The 7383-nt window shown below is 39.4% G+C and overlaps 1 long non-coding RNA gene across 1 annotated transcript; it reads right to left on the minus strand.

The window, feature by feature from the left end:
- Positions 1-193: 193 nt before the first annotated feature.
- Positions 194-2965, minus strand: LOC146509880 (uncharacterized). Its single transcript, XR_014876578.1, has 2 exons — positions 987-2965; positions 194-426 (listed from the first exon to the last, which is right to left on the minus strand). It is a non-coding gene; the product is annotated as an uncharacterized LOC146509880 (long non-coding RNA).
- Positions 2966-7383: the final 4418 nt, after the last annotated feature.

A 7383-nucleotide genomic window follows, 5' to 3' on the forward strand; every position in this document is an offset into this window, starting at 1 on the left:
AAGAGAAATGAAATAAATATTTAGTGTATATCAATGTGTGTGTCTCCTATATGATATATGTAAGTGACATTTTTCATTGTAACAGTGATTCATACAGGAAAATAATGACTATTAATAAGGTTGCCCAAACTTTTGCACCACACTGTATATAGGAACATAGTGAAGACAAGTTATTTAAGAGAGTAAAGAGAGGTTAGTTTATTTTGGAGTAGAGCTCCATTTATTAAGAAAAATTTAAAAAGACAGGAACACTCTTTAGAGGTTTGTGGGTGGCTCTTAAAAGAGCCGTTGTGGGGAAGTCACTCGGACTTCAAACAGGCTACTCCTTTGGTTGCCAAGACACAGCTCCCTCCACCGAGAAGTGAGCCATGAATTTCTCCCTCACCAGGACAGCCTCTCTGGAGGAGTTGTTTGCTGGCAAGGAACCTGGACAAAATTGTTTAAAATGAGTATTATGTGTACTGCAGTTACAAAATACATTATTGAAATTCCAAAATTACAAATTGCAAAACATAAATCTTACATAAAACCTTTTGTAATTATAAGGATAATTACATGATATATATTAGATATAATCTAAAACAGTCTGCGGTGATTATATACAAATATTCAACTATCCCAGAATTAAACCAGGTCTAAATAAAAAGGAGTGAGTATCACTACAAAGGTTAACTCAGTGGTCCTAATGCTACAGTTTGATATCAGCAAACACCGAGCGCATACATTGATATGACACCACAGCCATGCTATCATTCAAACACTGATAACAGCATAAATCGAATTAAATCGGGACTTGATGAGACCTTCTGAGTATCACTAGAAATATTATAAACAGTCGTCTCCGTACCACAGTTTGCTATCAGTAAACACCGAGAGCATTCACTGTTAGCATAGCACATCCATGTTAGCAGTGTATAAATGGATGGTTTAGCATGTATTAGCACAGGTATCAATAAAGGACTACCGTATTAAATACTTTTACTAACCTCAGGCAGATGGACAGGCGCTCTGCAGGTGGGATTGAGCGCCTGTAATTGGTGTCTAGGCGGGCGATTCTGGGACCGACCCGGGGAAGCAGGTCCTCAAACTGGCCGAGTGAAAGACGGTGATGTTGCTGGAATCGGCCGTCATCCAGGCGCAGCTCCTGGAGCAAATGGTGAAACTCACCAAACTGCTCATGCCTCTGGAGGACCTGATGGACCCAGGTAGGGCGAGGGCGTCTTTTACGCCGCTGCTCTGCTCTCCACAGTACATAGAGAAGGGAGACTCTCTCTTCAAGCGCTAACTCGACAGCTGCCATCTTGCAAAGATACCGGTCTGGCACAACTTCCTCCCACATCCCTCCCACATTTCCGGTTCACGATGGATTTTTCTTGGACACGCGTTGAGGCGCGAATGTGCACGCGTCAAATTAGGGGCGTTTGGGGCGTTTTTGTTCGCGTCCATCGCGTTCGGTGTGAACACACCGTTAAGCTGAAACAGGCTGTTTTACAGCTGATCAAAAGTTTAGGACCACATGCCTTTAAAAGGCCAAATCTGTGCAAAAATGTGGATTCATTGTAATTGTCTGTCAGGTAGTCAGACTGTCATGACGTTCTGATAGCAAAGGCAAAAAGCCATCCCTTTTTGAACATGGTAGGGTTGTTAAACTGCATACGCAGGAAGCAGGGTCTCTCGCAGTGCGCCATCACTGCTGAGGTGGGATGCGGTAAGACAGTAACTTGGAATTTCTTAAATGATCCTGAGGGTTATCGAACAAAAAAGTCAAGTGGAAGACTCAAAAGAATTCACCAGCACTGAGCCGGAGGATTTACTTGGCTGTCTAACGGCCGCTGGCTGTGTCCAGATGTTGCAGAGAGCATTCTTTATGACTGAGGGCTCTTGTCTGTGTGGTAACGAGTGGGTTTTTCAACAGGACAACGCTATAGTACACAATGCCCGCAGGACAAGGGACTTCTTCCAGGAGAATAACATCATTCTTTTGGACCATCCTGCATGTTCCGCTGATCTAAATCCAATTGAGAACCTTTGGGGATGGATGGCAAGTAAAGTTTACAAAAACAGACAGCCGTTCCAGACAGTAGATGCCCTTCGTGTGGACATCTTCACCACTTGGAGAAATGTTCCTACTCACCTCATGGAAAGGCTTGCATCAAGCACACAGCAACTAATTTCTGAAGTTATCAACAGTGACGGTGGAGCCACTCATTTCTGAGTTCATGTTTGGAACTTTTATTTCTGTTTTGGGGGGGGGGTTTCCGTTTTTTTGGAAGTGTGGTCCTAAACTTTTGATCAGCTATAATATGGGCTGTTTCAGTTTGAACATTGTTTTCAATATAATTTGTAAAAATATCCTTATTTTGCACTGAAATGAACAAATAAATCTTAATAGAAATACAAGAAACACCTTTCATTAATGAATTGTGATTCACAGCTTGTGGTTCGGACTCCTCAACATTGTCCTTTGTGCATGAAAGGGCTCCGACTTTCCAGCCTACCACACTTTTGGCAGTTCAAAAAAATAATATGTACTTTTATTCTTTCTTCTTAAGCAAATGAAAGCAAATTTGAATTTATTACAGAAACAGTACTCTGATTGTAGGTAGTGGAAAAACCAAAGTCTGAGCTTCATCAGCTCACAGGGATTACCTATACAAACAATAGTCGTATTATCCTAAACTTTTGTCTTGTTTAATATGAGAATTCACTATGATAACCACATAAGCAAAGGAATATTGCCTCCACTTACAAAAATAGAAGGTTGCATATGTGCCTGAACATGATCGCATTACTGATGTTGCCCTATAAATCCTTATCAGAGCTTTTGAAGGTGTCCAACCCCGTGGAAGTCATTAATTTCACAGTTAATTCAGTGATTTAAAAACAAACACAGGTTGGGATGTGAGGATTAAGGTTCCACACTTCAATGCGATTATCAGTGTCAGGCATAAATGAAAAAAATAAAATAAATATCTATCTATCTATCTATCTATCTATCTATCTATCTATCTATCTCTCTCTCTCTCTCTCTCTATATATATATATATACATATATATATATATACACATACTGTACTTGTACATAAACAACGTATACTTACCCATTTGTCGACTTTTTGTGCCAAATTTGGCATTTCACGAGTGCATCATTATTACGTTCTGATATTTTTATATTTAAATCTCACTCCCACATGTTTCTGAACCATAAATGTTATGCACACTTTTAAGACCCTTATCAGATGAAGATGTTTAACAGTTTGCAGGCTTATCAGATCTCTGAAAACTCTAAAGCCCTTGATACAGCACGATAATCTAATGCTAATCTCATGGTGTGCAAAATAGAAAGGTTGTTGTGAGAGTGTGTTTAATTTAATTTTTTCATGCACAGCACACTTTTTGCAAAAAGCCTTCAAGAGTTTCCTTGAGTCACTGAGTGCATTTTCACCACCTTCAGAGAAAACTCCTCTGTTAAACTGCAATCAGCAAGCAGGTGATAATGATTATACTGATTACCTATAATTGGCAGCTTGTACCAGCAGCATTTTGTGGTATCTTCACTGGGTAAAGTTCACCTTTTCTTACGCATGGCAACATTTCAGAGACATGTTACAACATGTCGCCTGTCGCTCTGACTCCTCAGTGATGATCCTTACAGATGTAACAGCAGGGTCGGTTAGCATTAGCCTAGCCAAAAAAGCTAACAAAGAGAAACAAATAGAGAAATAAAAACTTAATCTTCTTAAGCTTTCTTCTTTAAAAAGACTAATTTTATTTTCCCACAGAACCTACTTTTTTTTTTTTATCCAAACCTTGCAGTGTGTTCTGCTTTAGAGCGGTGGATAAATATAAATCAAACAGAGCAGGTGGAGGGGAGCGCTGCACAGCAAGAGCTGAGATGACCGTCAACTGTTGTTAATGTCACACAGATCCATGAGTAGAGAACCAGCTGTTTGAGCTTTTGGCTCAAAGACTTAAATGTGCAGATTTTTGTTTTTTTTTAAACAGTTTAAAAACAAATATACAGGCAGTATATAATATGCAGAAAAAAGGACAAGCACAACAGTTGCTCTCACTTACAACGAAATATAAATTTGCTAATTTTGTGGTATATTCAATTTAATGGAGAGAGGCACAGCACCAACCAAAAATCCTGAGGAAACACATTACATAAAAGTTATAAATTGATTTATATGTCATTGAGTGAAATATGACTTAGATCTTGGTGGAGATGGGAGGCGGGATGTGTTTAATATTACAGTTGACAGATGACAGGAGTAGTACCCAGTGTGGGCTTCTGCTGCTGTGTAGAGAGATGTTCTTCTGCATACCTTGGTTGGAATTTGGTTATTTGAGTTACAGCTCAAAGCAATCTGGCCATTCTCCTCTGAACTTTTAGACAACTGTATGTAAACCCTAGGGATGGTTGTGCAATAAATTCACAGCAGTTTACTTAAACTAGCAGGTCAAGTGCTAACAACCATGACACATTCAAAGTCGTTTTAATAACCTCTAATCATAATGTACATGCACTGAGTTGCAACCATCCAATGAGGTGATCGGATATTTCTTGTAATCAGCAGTTGACAGGCTAACCTAACAAAGTGTTTGGCGAGTGTAGAATAGAAGTACATGTAATATTGTTGGGAATAACATGATTTTTTTCATGCCACCGTGGCACTCAGACATACAATAACATTATATGAGTTACTCTGTGCTTGATAACCAGTGTTGGGGAGTAACGGAATACATGTACCGCCGTTACGTATTTAAAATACAAAATATGAGTAACTGTATTCCGTTACAGTTACGGTTTAAAAAGGTGGTATTTAGAATACAGTTACTTTGTTGAAATAAATGGATTACACGGCGGTACTTTCCTGTTTCATATTGTGGCGGGTCAGGACTGTTTGGGTTTTGTTTGACAGCTACGTTCTGTTGTTCCAGGCGGCAGCGTTACGGTTGCCATGGTTACAGGGTGACGCTCTCTCTCTGTGTTTCCTGGGTGAGAGAGCGCCTTTTTGTTGTTGTTGTGCTAAGCTAATAGGCAGAATGCTACAGGTATAGCTCTAAAGAATGTAGCATCATAGGCAGTGTAGTCGGTAGTGATGGGATTTCCGGCTCTTTTTAGAGATCCGGCTCTTTCGGCTCGGATCACTAAAAAGAGCCGGCTCTTTCGGCTCCGAACCGGCTCTTCAGGCTGTTTTGTTGCTTTAATTATTTAATCATTAACAATAATATAAAATTATGCAGAAAAGGAATTACTAATGTTAAAAAAAGTGGTTTGATTTATATATGTTTATATATGGCCCCTAGAGACAAAGCACGTACAAACTCTAAAGCATATACAAATTCCAAAAAGCACGTACAAACTCCAAAACACATTTCTAGCGTTTACTGAACTTCCAAAACAGACTCAGATCACTTAAATTACACAATTGAAAGCATGGGTGTATTGTTTGTGTATTTATAGACAAGCACTCATATTTATTCAAATAATTAAAAAAAAAAAAAAAGTTCATTTACCTGTTACTACCACACACCAAATCCGGTTGTTGATACTTCCTGGCTTGTGTAGCCACTAGGAAACAAAAGCTCAACACTGCGCCCTAGCATCCTGGAGCACTTCTGTTGTCTTTTGTACGTGATTCTGAGTTTGTACGTGCTTCTGAGTTTTTACGTGTTTTGGAGTTTGTACGTGCTTAGGAGTTTGTACGTGTTTTGGAGTTTGTACGTGCTTTGTCTCTAAGGGCCACCATAAATATACTTTATTTATTCACTCCACATAAAATGTAATAAATAAATCATATAATACAAAAAACAACTATTTACATTTTAAATTTTTAACTATTTAAATTTTCAGCTTTTTCCTTTTAAACAAATTTAACGTGAAACAACACAAAACACTGCAAACCACAACACAATTAAATATAAATTAAAATATTAAAACAAAATAAGATGCACATTCTATTTCATATGGGCCTGCATGATTTCTGAATCCTTTATCATCTGCAACTGAAAATAGTGGATGATTACTATACCTTTCTAATGTGACGTTGTTGTCCCTGGCTCTCTTTCTCTCTGGCTCTGTTCCTGTGCTACTGCGAGTGTAACTAACGCCCCTCCCCCCTCTGCCTAGCGCAAAGTGCGGAGTTTAGCCGAAAAAAGGGCGAGAGAGAGGGTGAGAGAAAGAAAAAAAACCCCTCACGGCTCCCAATAAGGAGCCGGCTCGCGTCGTTCACTTCAAAGAATCGGCTCTAAGAGCCACTTCGTTCGCGAACGACCCATCACTAGTAGTCGGGTGCTGCAGTGAGAATGGACTGCCATACACGTTATGTGTCTGTGAGCGAGGGAGGGAGAAAAAGGAAAAGTACGAGCTGTCATCGAGCAAAAAAGCTGGAAGCATGTAAATAATGTAAAATAATAACCACTGCAGCCAAGAAGAGTGCCTGACGAGCCCAGTTGTAAGTAATCTATTAAGACTCGACAGTACACCGTGTTCGTGTTTTCCTCCAAAAACAATAAGTTCCGTTGGAGCAGCCTTTCAATGCCTCTCTCTGTCTCATGCAAGCAAAGTTGGCCCAGACAACAAAGTAAAGCTATTTTTCGGCTATGAGCCCAACACAGAACCCACCTTATGAGCCAGAGGTCCCTTTACTACGGTTCAGAGCCGCGGACCTTCAGTAACAGTAATAAATCACAGCAATAGTACATTCACGTAGTTGTAAACAGCATGATAATATATTAAGTAATCCAAAGTATTCAGAATACGTTACTCTCATTGAGTAACGTAACGGAATACGTTACAGAATACATTTTGGGGCATGTATTCTGTATTCTGTAATGGAATACATTTTAAAAGTAACCTTCCCAACACTGTTGATAACTCACTGTTAAAAATGAGAGAGTGTTGTCAAACCTTTGCAGTGCCTTAGTAATCTTTGAAAAACGTTTATTCTACATGGATCATGCAGTATTGCAATAATATGATAACGACGAATATATTTAAAGGCTTCACTCATGTCCCACTTTGTTGGTTAGCCTGCTCTCCACTTGACAGGATGCTTATAAATTTTCTTTGTTCATTCATTTGTGTGTCATGTTGGTTTGGCGGGTTGGCTGGAGGGTTCTAGCATCCCTAAAAGGAGAAATAAGCTTAATGCAAAAATGCACCTTATGTTTTTTAAGCTGGCAAGCTGGCCACAAATCACCTGGCTTTGTTAGGACTTGAAGTGTTTTTGAACCCCATAGCTTCACAGTGGACCCCGCAGCATGCAGTACCTGAGGCTATGCTTACTGTTGATGACAAGTATACTGTATACCTCCTAACTGTAGGCTTTCTATGGTATTAAAGTCTCGCTTTTGATTTCAGCACATGTTAAATGC

Source organism: Neolamprologus multifasciatus, chromosome 10 (assembly GCF_963576455.1).
Source record: "Neolamprologus multifasciatus chromosome 10, fNeoMul1.2, whole genome shotgun sequence".
NCBI lineage: Eukaryota > Metazoa > Chordata > Actinopteri > Cichliformes > Cichlidae > Neolamprologus > Neolamprologus multifasciatus.